Genomic DNA, 13243 nt, shown 5'->3' with positions numbered 1-13243 from the left:
CACACACACACACACACACACACACACACACACGTATGTAATTAGGCATATAAATTACACCAAAAAACAGAAATAATGAATGGAAGGTTTGATTACAGGGAATGGAATCCTCTTTATCTCTGTAGCAGAAGATGGTGATGCAGTACCGTATGCAGCAGTACCAGTGACAGAGCACGTATGTGTTTGAAGTTAAACACATAAACCCCTCTACAGGTAAGCCTGTGCCTTATTACATTTCTAATTTCATGACCTCATGTTGGTGCATGACAGTAACACCACATTACGTACTGTTGCACTTTCCCACATGCTATCGTTAGTAAAGACAGCTGAATTGGACAGTAGCATTATCTAATGTAAATGATAAATGGTCTGCACTTATATAGCGCTTTTTTAACCTTAGTGGTTCCAAAGCGCTTTACACTGTGTCTCATTCACCCATTCACACACACTCACACACCAGAGCTGCCATGCAAGGCGCTAACTTGCCATCAGGTGCAACTCAGGGTTCAGTGTCTTGCCCAAGGACACTTCGGCATGTGGAGTCACATGGGCCGGGGATCCGACCGCCAACCCTACGATTAGTGGACAACCCGCTCTAACACCTGAGCCACAGCCACCCGATGTGAGTAATGTAGTGAGATCAGTGGCGTCAGGGCAGTGACAGTGAGAGTGATGCTTACAGAATCACACGACCAGTCCCGGGACATAAACCTGCTGTCTCTAGAATCCTATGCATCTTTTCAACATGGGGCACAAAGACTTTTTTTTAATCCCACCATTAGTTTACATGTGTAATCACTAGTGTGCTAGACGTTCTTTACACTCACTGTCCACTTTAATAGGATCCATTTTAATAAAACCTGCTCACTTCTGCAGTTATCCAATCAACCAATCATATGGCAGCAGCGCAGTGCACAAAATCATGCAGATGCAGGTCAAGAGCTTCAGTTTATGTACAAGACAAAATGTGATCTGGGACTTTAACCATGGCATCGTTTTTGGTGCCAGACTGGGCTGGTCTGAGTATTCCAGAAACTTCTAACCTTCTGGGATTCTCACACACAGCAGTCTGTAGAGTTTTCTCAGAATGGTGCAAAAACAACAACAACAACAACAACAACAAAAAATCATCCTGTCCAGTTTGGGTGAGCTTGTGAGGATTGAAACCTGATGTGGTCTTCTGCTGTTCTAGCCCATCCACCTCAAGGTTTTGTGCATGCTGAGATGTTTTTCTGCTCACCACAGTTGTAAAGAGTGTTACGCCACGGCGAACTCGCGGCCGCAACACTCAGATGGAGGCGCCGCTTATAAACATGGCGGACAAGGACTACACTTCCCAGCCATGCCCGCGCTCAAGTTCACCTGAGTATTGATCACCAACACCTGTACGGCTGATAAGTTATAAAAGGCCTCGTTAACCTTCAGGCCCTCGCGAAGTAAAATCTCAGTTCCCGTGACTTAGTTGTGTTACCAAGCCTTTAACTTTCGTCTAGATTTTCCTGGTACTTGGACTTTCCTGCCTGTTATTTACGATTCCGATTCCCTGCCCTGTCCCATTTGGATTGTTCGCCTGATCGCCTGACTTTGCCTGTTTCCTGTGTTTCCTCTTACGTCGCATCTGTACATGCCACCCTGCCCGTCCGCGCTTGTCTCCAGCAGGTAACGTTACAAAGAGTGATTATTGAGTTACTATATCCTTCCTGGCGGCTCAAACCAATCTGGCCATTTTCCTCAGACCTCTCTTATAAACATGACTTTTCCACCAACAGAACTGTTCTTTTGTTTTTCACACCATTCTGTGTAAACGCTAGAGACTGTTGTGTGTGTGAAAATCCCAGGAGATCAGCAGTTTCTGTAATCCTCGGACCAGCCCATCTGGTACCAACATCCATGCCATGGTTAAAGTCACAGAGATCACACTTTTTCATACATTCTGATGTTTGAGGTGAACATTAACTGAAGCTCTTGACCTGTATCTGCATGATTTTATGTATTGTGTTTCTACCACTTGATTGGCTGAATGGACAGCTGAATAAACGTGCAGGTGTACAGCTGTTCCAATTAAACTGGATGGTGAGTTTATGTGAATCTTGACTATGTATGTAGTTGTCTCGGGTAAATGTGATTTGTGAGGACCAGAGGTTGGATATTATTTCATAATTTAACTATCTGGTGGCCGTTACACAAAAAGTGCATTGTGGGGACCACGCCTGTGGAATACTACTTACTAAAGTAATAGGTACAGGTAACAATGTACAATCACCAGTTCTTACTTACAGCCTAGAGTACCTTAGGGGTTACATCAGTCAGGGTTTATTCTGAATTTCCACTGACTTTTACTTATTAAACAGACTTTAATTTGCTTCTACTTTAATGCGTTACACACACACTCAGATGTAGCGCTCTGGGTAATAATACTCACTTAAGTATTGCAATGCTGGATGTGTTTTTGGAAGTGTCACACTTAGTTAAAATTGGCTGGTATAATGTTGGCTAGACATACACATGTCTTTGTAAAGTTATTAACTACAGTTTTAAGTTTTAAGATTTATAATGTAATGATATTGTTTTGAATATATGAATGTGAAATACTCAGATTTTATATGTATATATTTTTGTGTTTTAGCCTGCATGTAAGGCCAGTGCTGATGTTACAAAGAATTCTCATGGTGTTTATTCTGAATTTCCCCTGACACTTTCTTTTAAAAAAAAAGACCTAATATCAAGTCTTACTCACACACAAAAAGCTCTTGTTACATTGTGAGGACCACTACTTACTAAAGCAATGGGTACAGGTAACAATGTACAATCACCTGAAGCATTATATTAGTCAGAGTACGCAGACCCTTTCTCTTAAAAAAAAAAAAGTCATAACATATCCTACTTTTACAAATGTGTGTTGTAACATTGTGGGGACCGCACATAAATAATAATACTTACTTAACTGTGAGTATGGGTAACTACGGTAACTACGTAGAATATCCAGTTCTTAACTACAGCCTAAGATACCTTATGGGTGATACCAGTCAAGTTTTAATCTGAATTTCAACTGACACTTGCACTTTTTAAAAAAAAGAAGAAGAAGAAGAAAAAACAATGCCAGGTCCATTGTGGCTACCATGTCTGGGTAATATTGTACAATCCCCCGATGTACAGGAATCTACTCTTGTGGATTCAAGTCAACTTCTCAGAAATAGTGAAATCCCACAAGGACACCTAAAGGTTGGATACATCCTTAATTGTCTAGTTGGGTTCTAGACAGAAGGCAATGAAAAACAAAACATAAAAGTAATTTGAGCATCACTGGACAAACGACTCTATTTTCCTCTAGTGTTATTCATTGTGATTTTCATTTTTAAAAATCATAAGAAATTCACCGTTACTTTTGTTAAAGGCAAGTATTAGAAAATATGACTAGAAACAATTTTATATTTAGTTATACAGTACATTTTGATCATGTTATCATGGAAGACATTCTATGATTACGTTTAGTTGCTGCTATACTTTACTGTACAACATTTTGTTCAATGTTTTGTGTTTGATTTAATCTTTGTATGTAGTCAGTAGTGAAACTGATACTTGACACTTAATCAGGTTGTCCTGCGGCTTCTTGATGCCCACATGGCAAAGCAAGGCAATGATGCTAGTGATGTGATGCTTCCAGAACAACATTTATTCAGGCTGCCGAAAGTAAAGAGAGGTAAGATTGTCTTCTAAAGCCTTTAGGTTTTATTCTAATATAACTGTGTAATGTTACATTTATAATGATTCAACTGAGTGGATGTATTGATGGTGAACAGGTGTTACACGGGTGCCTTTATTCTTAACAGCACAGAGTTTTGTATTGTTTACAACATCTTAAATTGTTTTCTTCAGTGGCTGTGAGCACTACAGTTCATCATCGGCAGGTGTTGCTGTCTCAGTAACATGGAACTATTTGTAATTTTTTTGAGCTATTCTTGCTTTTTATAGTTGTTAACTAGTTAACTTACCTAATTTACCTAGGAAAGTACCGAAACTACAGCCTTACTTGAATATTTACAACTGTACCCCCATACAATTTTTAGACAATAACAATGTCCGAGCTCTGTCTGTCAACTGGTACTGACATCTTAACTACTGAAATGTATTCAGTTAACCTAGATGGTGTCACAGATTGTTTTTTTCTTTATATTTGCATTGAAGCTGTGTGGCTCACATAGCTAACCAGTTTTTCATTTTCAGTAAAATATTACATGAATGCATCACCCAATCATCATATATTTCTTTAAAATGACATTGTTAATCTCTTTTGCTCTTTGTTCTTGCATTAGCCCCATACTTCTAGTGCCTATTATTCTAGTACAAAGCAAATGCCAGATACTATACAGAATATCCTGGATGATTGACTAAATGAGTAAAGGGAATATTGTGTACATTCAATTATACAAACCTTATAAAATAACCGCATTCGGGTTTTGTAATGCACAGCTTTAAATTGTCAGGAAAGCTTGTAATATGGCATGTAAAAGGAAAAGAAATTGTCCATTTTGGTACTTCTAATACAGCAAAATGTATCTTTTTTTTTAAAATTACCATCTACCAAGAGATGTGTCAATTAAGCGCGTCGCGTGATATATAAACGACACCTGTGAACCATGCCATCAGCCTCTATTATCTGAAGCGAAGACACAATTCACAGGCATGCCCCAGTATGACAAAGCTACGCAACGTCTCGTTTTCTTTTCAAGAAACAGGGTTACATGCGTAACCCAGACATTCCCTTTCAAAGGGAACTTCACATTGCGTTAGCTGAACGCTGCGGGTAAGAGAATACCCACTCCGTCATACTGAGGGTGCGGCCTGTTAAAAAAGACCCAAGCCGAGAGGTCAGTGCAAGACAGGCTGTAAAATCGAATGAATGTGTGCAGCGTAGACCACCCAGCCATAGCACACACATCCTGTAAGGACACCCCTTTGGACAAAGCCTTCGAGGAGGCGACCCCCCCTAGTGGAATGAGCCCTTATGCCCAGAGACTTAGCGAGACCGTGCGCCTCATAAGCAATAGAGATAGCTTCCATTATCCAATTAGTGATGCACTGTTTCAACACAGCATCACCTCTGCTGTCGCCGCCAAGGCAGACCAGCAGCTGCTCTGACTTACGCCACTGACCGGAGCAGTGGACGTAAGTACAGAGAGCCCTTACTGGACACAACAGGTGCATTCTCTCTTGTTCCGGTGTGAGGAACAGAGGAGGGCAGAAAGCCTGCAACACCACAGGCTGGGCAGCAGATGTAGGCACTTTAGGAATTTAATCCGGCCTAGGATACAGGGAGGCCTTGGTTAATCCAGGGGTAAAGTCAAGGCAGGAAGGGGAAGCTGAGAGCTTGTAGATCTCCTACTCACTTGAGAGATGTCAGGACCAGCAGAAGAGCTTCCTTTAGAGTCAGAAGCTTCTCAGAGGCTGACACTAAGGGCTCAAATACGGCACCTGACAGACCTTCCAGGACCACAGAAAGGTCCCAGGAAGGTATGCGCAGCCTGCAGATGGGCCTCAGCCACCTGACACCAAGCATATCCCTCGATGTTAGAGGATGTTGCCCCACAGAGGCTCCATCGATATGGGCGTGGCTGGCCGAAATGGCGGCCACGTAGACCCTGATTATAGGAGGAGCCAACCCCGCTAACAAACATCCTTGTAAGAACTCCAGAACTGTAACTATTGCGCAGTTCGCTGGGTCTAGTTGATGTTTCTCACACCAAGAGACAAAAAGTTGCCACTTGAGCACCTACAATTTCATTGTGGATGCCATTTTAGCATTCTACATGGTCTCTACAACCTCAGTTGTAAGACCAGAATCTATGACCTGGTACCTCTCAGGGGCCAGACTCACAGTTTCCATAGTTCCGGTCGAGGGTGATAAATCAGCCCTCCAGCTTGAGACAGTAGATCCCTGCAGATGGGAATCTCTGAAGGAGTGCCGTCTAGCAGGGATATTGTCTCTGTGAACCATATTCAAACTGGCCAATAAGGTGCTACTAGCAGCAGATGTAGACCATCTTGGCGAACTCTCGCTAGAACTTGTGGGAGCAGAGCGATCGGGGGAAAAGCGTACAGATGTGACCTTGGCCACATGTGCACCATGGTGTCCAGCCCTAATTGTGCAGGAGGAGTGAGGGCAAACAAGAGCGGGCAGTGCGTTGTCTCCTTGGAGGTGAACACATGCAATGTGTTCAAACCTCCGCTATATGGACTCCACCACTTGTGGATGGAACCACCAATCCCTGGTCCTCAGCCCCTGCCTCAACAGGATGTCTGCCCCCACATTCCATTTGCCCAGAATGTACATTGCACTCATTGACAAAACTTTCCCTCTGTCCAGAGAAGAACTAGTTGCGCCTGCCGGAACAGGAGGCGCAAACATAATCCTCCCTGGTGGTCAATATATGAGACCAACGCTATGTTGTCTGTAAACACATGGTGACTTCTCAATTAAGGAAGAAAGAATTTCAGTGCAAGAAATATGGCCCACATTTCTAGGCAATTTATATGCCACTCCAGATGAGGGCTGCTCCAGAGACCGTGAGCTGGACAGCTGTCTAAGACCGCACCCCAGCCCGTGAGGGAGGTGTCTGTCATTACCGTCTTGCGATAAGGAGACACCCATAGAGTGTGACCCAAGGCTAAAAACCGGGGACACTTCCAAATTCTCAGAGCACGTAGGCATCGCCGTGTGACGCTGATTACTCTCAGATGTTTCATCCTTGGACAAAACCCCCAACTTCTCAGCCACCACTGAAACGGTCTCCTGTGTAACAGGCCCAATGGTATGACATTGGCTGCTGCTGCCATAAGCTCCAACAGTCTCTCATAGAGACTGGAGGGGATGCCAAGATCCAGCTTTATCTTGCTCAATGTTGATAGGATTGCCCCTTCACATATTGGGGATAGAAATGCCCTCATCATAGTAGAATCCTTATATCCTTATAATCCCTAGAAAGCATACTTTTCTGAGGGTCAATCTGAGCCCCAAGCTCTTCATGTGGGTGAGAACAACATCTCGATGTTGAACCGTCAGTTCCCTGGATCGTGCTAGAATTAACCAGTCGTCCAGGTAGTTTAGTACACGGATGCCCTTTAGTCACAATGGAGCCAGACTGACATACATGCACTTTGTGAAGATGCGAGGGGATAAAGCTAGCTCGAAGGGAAGAACCAGATATTAGTACGCGTTGCCTCCAATGCAAACCCAGGAACTTCCTGTGACTGGGCAATATTTCTATGTGGAAATATGCACCTTTTAGATATATTATCACAAACCAGTCCTCAAAACGAATCTGTGGAACGATAAGTTTGGGCATCAGCATCTTGAACCTGTATGTCCAAAGAGTACAGTTCAGATGACGCAGATTTAAAACTGGCCGCATACTCCTTTATTTTTTACAGACGAGGAAATAACGGCTGTAAAAAACTTCCTCCCTCAGGGAACGGGGTACATGGGGCAGTGGTGGCTTGGCATTAAAGGCTCTGGGATACTGATCGGAAGGTCAGGGGTTCAAGCCCCGGTGCTGCCAAGTTGCCACTGTTGGGACCTTGAGCAAGGCCTTCAACCCTCTCTGCTCCAGGGGTGCTGTATCATGGCCGAGCCTGCGCTCTGACCCCAACCTCCTAATATGCTGGGGTAGGTGAAAAAAAGAATTTCACTGTGCTGTAATGTATATGTGACCAATAAAGACTCATTATCATGTTCAATGGCCCCAAGAGGGATCTTACTTCCTGCACTAATGTCGGGCTCTGGTCTGTGCTGGCTACTGTGGTGAGCACACCTCTGAACCGGGGGCGGGGGGTCGAGCTCTAAACTGGACCCGGTAACCCTTTTCTATGGTAGACAGAACCGATGGAGACACATTTGGCAATAGTTTCCATCCAGCCAGACGGTCTTTTAGTGACGTTAACTTTTCCACATTCTATTGGAGGGAAAGCATCAGATTTCCATTGCTCTGTGACAGCTCGCTGACCAGAGAACACTGAAAACTTGGGACAGCCTTGGCTAGGGGAGGCCCTACAGTAGCATTGGGGGCTAACTGCCCTAACAACCTCATGTCCCCTGATACGTCCCTCCACGGCCCCTCAGGACCACTCGTCTTTGTCTGCTTGGCCTTTATGACCATTCTCAGATCAGGCCTAGTAGCAGGCCGCGACTGTGGCCGCCCGGTTCCCCTGGCTCTCTGCAGGGGTTGGCAGGCTGCCATACTCTCCTTCTGTGTCTCCCTCACACTAGCGCTGGCCCGGGCTCCACTCGTGGATGCCTGGGTGAACTCGACACAACGGGGAAGGAACTGGCTGAATGCCGGCGTATGTTGAGCTCACTCAGCAGGTCTGCTTGGTAGGCCTGAAACACTGTCATTGTCTGCAGTGACCGACAAGCAAGACTACTATTGCATAGGCCTTGCCCACCAATGCCACGGTGGCCTTACATGGCTTGGATGGCAAAGCCGGCCCCCCTAAATTACCTGCCATTAATGGAGAGAGGTAGCTTGCAAGCGCTTCTTCCACCTTCAGAATAGCTACAGTGGCAAGAAAAAGTATGTGAACCTTTTGGGATTTCATGGTTTTCTGCATAAATTTGTCATAAAATGTGATCTGATCTTCATCTAAGTCAAGGGTATTGACAAATATAATGTGTCTAAAATAATAACACAAAATAAATTCAGATTTTTCATGTCTTTATTGAGAACAACCCAAAAAACCTCATAGTGCTTGTGGAAAAAGTATGTGAACCCCTGAGTTAATGACCGTAAAAAAGCTTTTTTTTTTTGCACACCTGGAGTCTCGTTAAGAAAATGAGTTTGGAGGGGTGGACTACAGCTACTTTAATAAAAACCCCTCAAACTTTTGGAGTTTGCTCTGTACAAGAAGCACATGTTTATGTGAGCCATGCCTCACCAAAAAGAGCTTTCAGAGGATCTACGATCAAGAATTGTTGATTTACATAAAGCTGGCAACGGTTAATTCAATTCAATTCAATTTTATTTGTATAGCGCTTTTTACAATAGACATTGTCTCAAAGCAGCTTTACAGAAATATCAACACGGTATACAGATATTAAAGGTGCGAATTTATCCCAACTGAGCAAGCCACTGAGTGGCGACGGTGGCAAGGAAAAACTCCCTAAGATGTTTTAAGAGGAAGAGACCTTGAGAGGAACCAGACTCAGAAGGGAACCCATCCTCATCTGGATAACAACAGATATTGTGAAAAAGTTCATTATTGACTTATATGAAGTCTGTATGGCCTTAGGAGCAGCCGTAGTCCCAGCATTCTGGAATTGGAGAAGATTTGAGCTCCATCCAGAGGCAGAAAGGATCTGGATCTCTAGTATCTCCATAAAATCGTGTGTGGTTCGGCAGAAGGAGAGAGGGAGAGATTATTAGGACTGGGAATTAGTAAAATAGAAAGTCTAGTCAGGGTAGGCTTGAGTAAACAAATACGTTTTAAGCCTAGACTTAAACACTGAGACTGTGTCTGAGTCCCGAACACTAATAGGAAGACTGTTCCATAACTGTGGGGCTCTATAAGAGAAAGCTCTTCCCCCTGCTGTAGCCTTCACTATTCGAGGTACCGTCAAATAGCCTGCATCTTTTGATCTAAGTAGGCGTGGTGGATCATAGAAAACCAAAAGGTCGATTAGATATTGTGGCGCGAGACCGTTTAGTGCTTTATAGGCTAATAAAAGTATTTTATAGTTATTGCGGGATTCCACTGGGAGCCAATGCAGTACTGATAATATTGGTGTGATATAGTCGTATCTTCAAGTTCTAGTTAGGACTCTAGCAGCTGCATTCTGGACTAACTGGAGCTTATTTATATTCCTACTGGAACATCCAGACAGTAAGGCATTACAGTAATCTAGTCTAGAGGTGACAAATGCATGAACTAGTATTTCTGCATCATGTAGTGACAATATATTTCTTATCTTAGAAATATTTCTGATATGAAAGAAGACTATCCTAGTAATATTATCTACATGAGCATCAAATGATAGGCTGGAGTCAATAATCACTCCAAGGTCTTTAACTGCTGTACATGTTGAAACAGAAAGTGCATCCAGAGTAACCATGTGAGCAGGAAGATTATTTCTAACAAAGGTTACAAAGTGATTTCTAAGACTTTACACTTTGGGACTGTTGCTACTCTACCAAGAAGTGGGCGCCCAGTCAAAATGACACCAAGAGCACAATGAAGACTCATCAATGAGGTAAAGAAACAACCCCAAATGACAGCCGAAGATTTGAAGGCATCATTGGAACTGGCTAACATCTCTGTTCATGAGTCTACAATACGTAAAACATTGAACAAGCAGGGTATCTACGGCAGGACACCACGAAGGAAGCCACTGCTTACTAAAAAGAACATTGCTGCACGTCTGAAGTTTGCAAAAGAGCACAGTGACACTCCACAACAGTATGGGCAAAATGCTTTGGGTACTGATGAAACTAAAACTGAACTATTTGGAAAAAGCACACAGCACTACATCTGGCGTAGAAAGGGCACGGCATATCATCATGAAAACATCATCCCAACCGTAAAGTATGGTGGGAAAACATCATGATTTGGGCCTGCTTTGCTGCTTGAAGTGTGCATGGACGCTAAGACTGTGCTTACAATGGACATGTACACTTGTTTTGGTTCCTGTCCTGTCCCTGCCCAGTTCAGTTATTGGCGGAGGTGCGAGGGTCTGTTGTGAAATGTTACTAGATGTCAGCAATTAATGTAATTGTGACTGGGTATTTAAACCCCTCGTGTTGCTGCGCACGACGGGCAGTATTAGCACAATAGAGTAATGACGGATTAAAGGAAAGACGGAATGTATAATGGTGCCAGGAGTTAATGTGTCCATGCGCTGTCTAGTTTCCTGTTCCTAGTTTCATGCTCTGTCTAGTTTCCTGTTCTTAGTTTCATGCTCTGTCTAGTTTCCTGTTCCTAGTTTCATGCTCGGTCTAGTTTCCTGTTACTAGTTTCATGCTCTGTCTAGTTTCCTGTTCCTAGTTTCATGCTCTAGTTAAAAGAGTGTTCATGCCATAGTTAGGAGTGTTTATGCCACAGTTAAATGAGTGTTTATGCCATAGTTAAATGAATGTTCATGCCATGATTAAAGGAGTGTTCATGCCATAGTTGAAGGAGGGTTTATGCCTGAGTTAAATGAGTGTTTCATGCCTGAGTTAAATGAGTGTTTATTCCTAGTTAAAAGATAAGTGTTTCAGTTTCATGTCCTTTGCTTAAGTCTAAATAAAGACGTCACTCCTGCGCTTACTTCCTGTTTTGAGTCCTGTTTCGTAACACACGTCTGTTATTTTACGTCTGTTATCTTACACATTTGTTATTTTACACAGCTGTTATTTTACGTTATATTTTACACAGCTGTTGTATTACACATCTTTTATTTTGCATATCCGTTATCTTAAACATCTGTTAGCGTACACATCTGTTATTTTACATGTTATATTTTACACATTAGTTATATTACAGGTCGTGAGCAGGGAGAAGCCAGGTTGTGAGGATGCACACCTGGCACTGATTTGGAGAGAGAGATAAAGCAGTGGCTGGAAGCGACGGTGGGAGAGAGCGAGAGAGACGCACGTGCACTTTGTGTTTCTGTTATGTTTGAGTTCTGTTTATGATTAAAGTTTATGTTTATGTTCAGCCGGTTCCTGCCTCCCCCTTGCTCATTGTTTGTTACACACATCTTTTATTTTGCAAGTCTGTTATTTTACATCTCTCTTCACGGCTGATTTTATACCAAGATATTTGAGATAATGTTTAAATATGCTAGCTATTGAAGCACTTTTATCAGTTTGGATCTAAACCAGAATTTCAGTAAAGATGTGCTTAGATTTATAATGTTAAAAACACTATAGAATTAAAAGAAAGTTAAAAATTGTAATTTTACCACAATTAGGATTGCTACATCAGTGTGCTTACTGACATGTGTATTTATTTATTTATGATTTATTTATTTTTGGTCTCTGGGTTGGGGATTGAGTGCATTGTGTACATTAAATTAATTATGAATTAAAATTTGAAATACATAAAATGTATTAAAACAATATATAAAATGTAAAAATGCATATTCCATTTACTCCAAAATCCTGCATCAAATTAAATGAATGAAATAAATTGTTCTTTTTTCTCTCTCTTTTTTTGTAAATATTGTATTAAGTGGGTGTGGCTTAGAATAAGAAACTTTCCTGAGTGATGTGCGTGGAGATCTGTAACGATAATGCCACGTTAATGATCATACTCAAGGGTTTAATTGTGTTTTCTGTTGCTTTTACAGTATGATTATAACAGTGGTGTAATAATGCACATAAATCAACATTAAATAAGTGTTTTTAGACAGGAAATAGTTTCACACGAATAATAAATGAAATGTATGAAGACGTTACTGAATAAATACTGAATAACATGTAAAGTTAAACATACTGCAGTGAGAACTGTATTAAATATTGACATCGATGCCACATCGTCCTGCTCACTGTTCTTCCCTTTATGTGTCTGACACCATGTTGGTCGCCTCATTTATTTGAATGAATATTCATGTGAATACTACTGTTGAATATTAATGAGAATTAAATAATGAAATATGAACGTGTGTAGACAAGATAAGCTTTAAATAACACCAGAAATAGAGCTTGTGGGTGTCTTTGTGCCCTCTGTGTGTGTGTGGTGTGTGTTAGACCCACAGGATATTCTCCATTGAAAGGTTAAATGTCAGATAAAGAAAAGTGACCTTTCTCAACAGCACCTGAGGGACAGAGAGAGAGAGAGAGAGAGAGAGAGAGAGAGAGACATTATACTGTACGCATGTGCATGCACACACACTCAAATGTCCACAATTTTAGTTCAGTGACAGACAGAAATATGTATGTGTAGTGGTGCTTGAAAGTTTTGTAATATTGGATTCTCTTTAACTACTTTTAGGGTTCACAAACTTTCAAGCAAGTATGTGTATTTACACCGATCAGCCATAACGTCAAAACCACTGGCAGGTGCTGTGAGTAACCTGTCGAGGGGAGGGATTTATAGATTTATTAGTCGGCAGGTGAACAGTCAGTTCTGGAAGTGGAGGAGTTGGAAGCAGGAAAAATGGACAAGTGTAAGGATCTGAGAGACTCTGACGAGGGCCAGATTGTGAAGTCTAGACGACTGGATCAGAGCTTCTCCAAAACAGCAGGTGTTGTGGGGTGTTCCCGGTCTCCAG

At 42.2% G+C, this 13243-nt stretch overlaps 1 long non-coding RNA gene across 1 annotated transcript in view; it reads left to right on the top strand.

Annotated features, from left to right (window-relative positions):
* The window catches only part of LOC128621680 (uncharacterized), a 16058-nt gene extending 4368 nt beyond the window's left edge, over window positions 1-11690 (top strand). The window contains exons 2-4 of the long non-coding RNA XR_008388302.1: window positions 99-213; window positions 3595-3700; window positions 11512-11690. This is a non-coding gene — a long non-coding RNA (uncharacterized LOC128621680). The remainder of the gene's footprint in view (window positions 1-98; window positions 214-3594; window positions 3701-11511) is intronic.
* Window positions 11691-13243: the final 1553 nt, after the last annotated feature.

This window comes from Ictalurus furcatus, chromosome 17 (assembly GCF_023375685.1).
Source record: "Ictalurus furcatus strain D&B chromosome 17, Billie_1.0, whole genome shotgun sequence".
Taxonomy (NCBI): Eukaryota; Metazoa; Chordata; class Actinopteri; order Siluriformes; family Ictaluridae; genus Ictalurus; species Ictalurus furcatus.
Note: the sequence above shows the minus strand (reverse complement) of the source record. Positions and strands in the feature narration are given on the sequence as shown.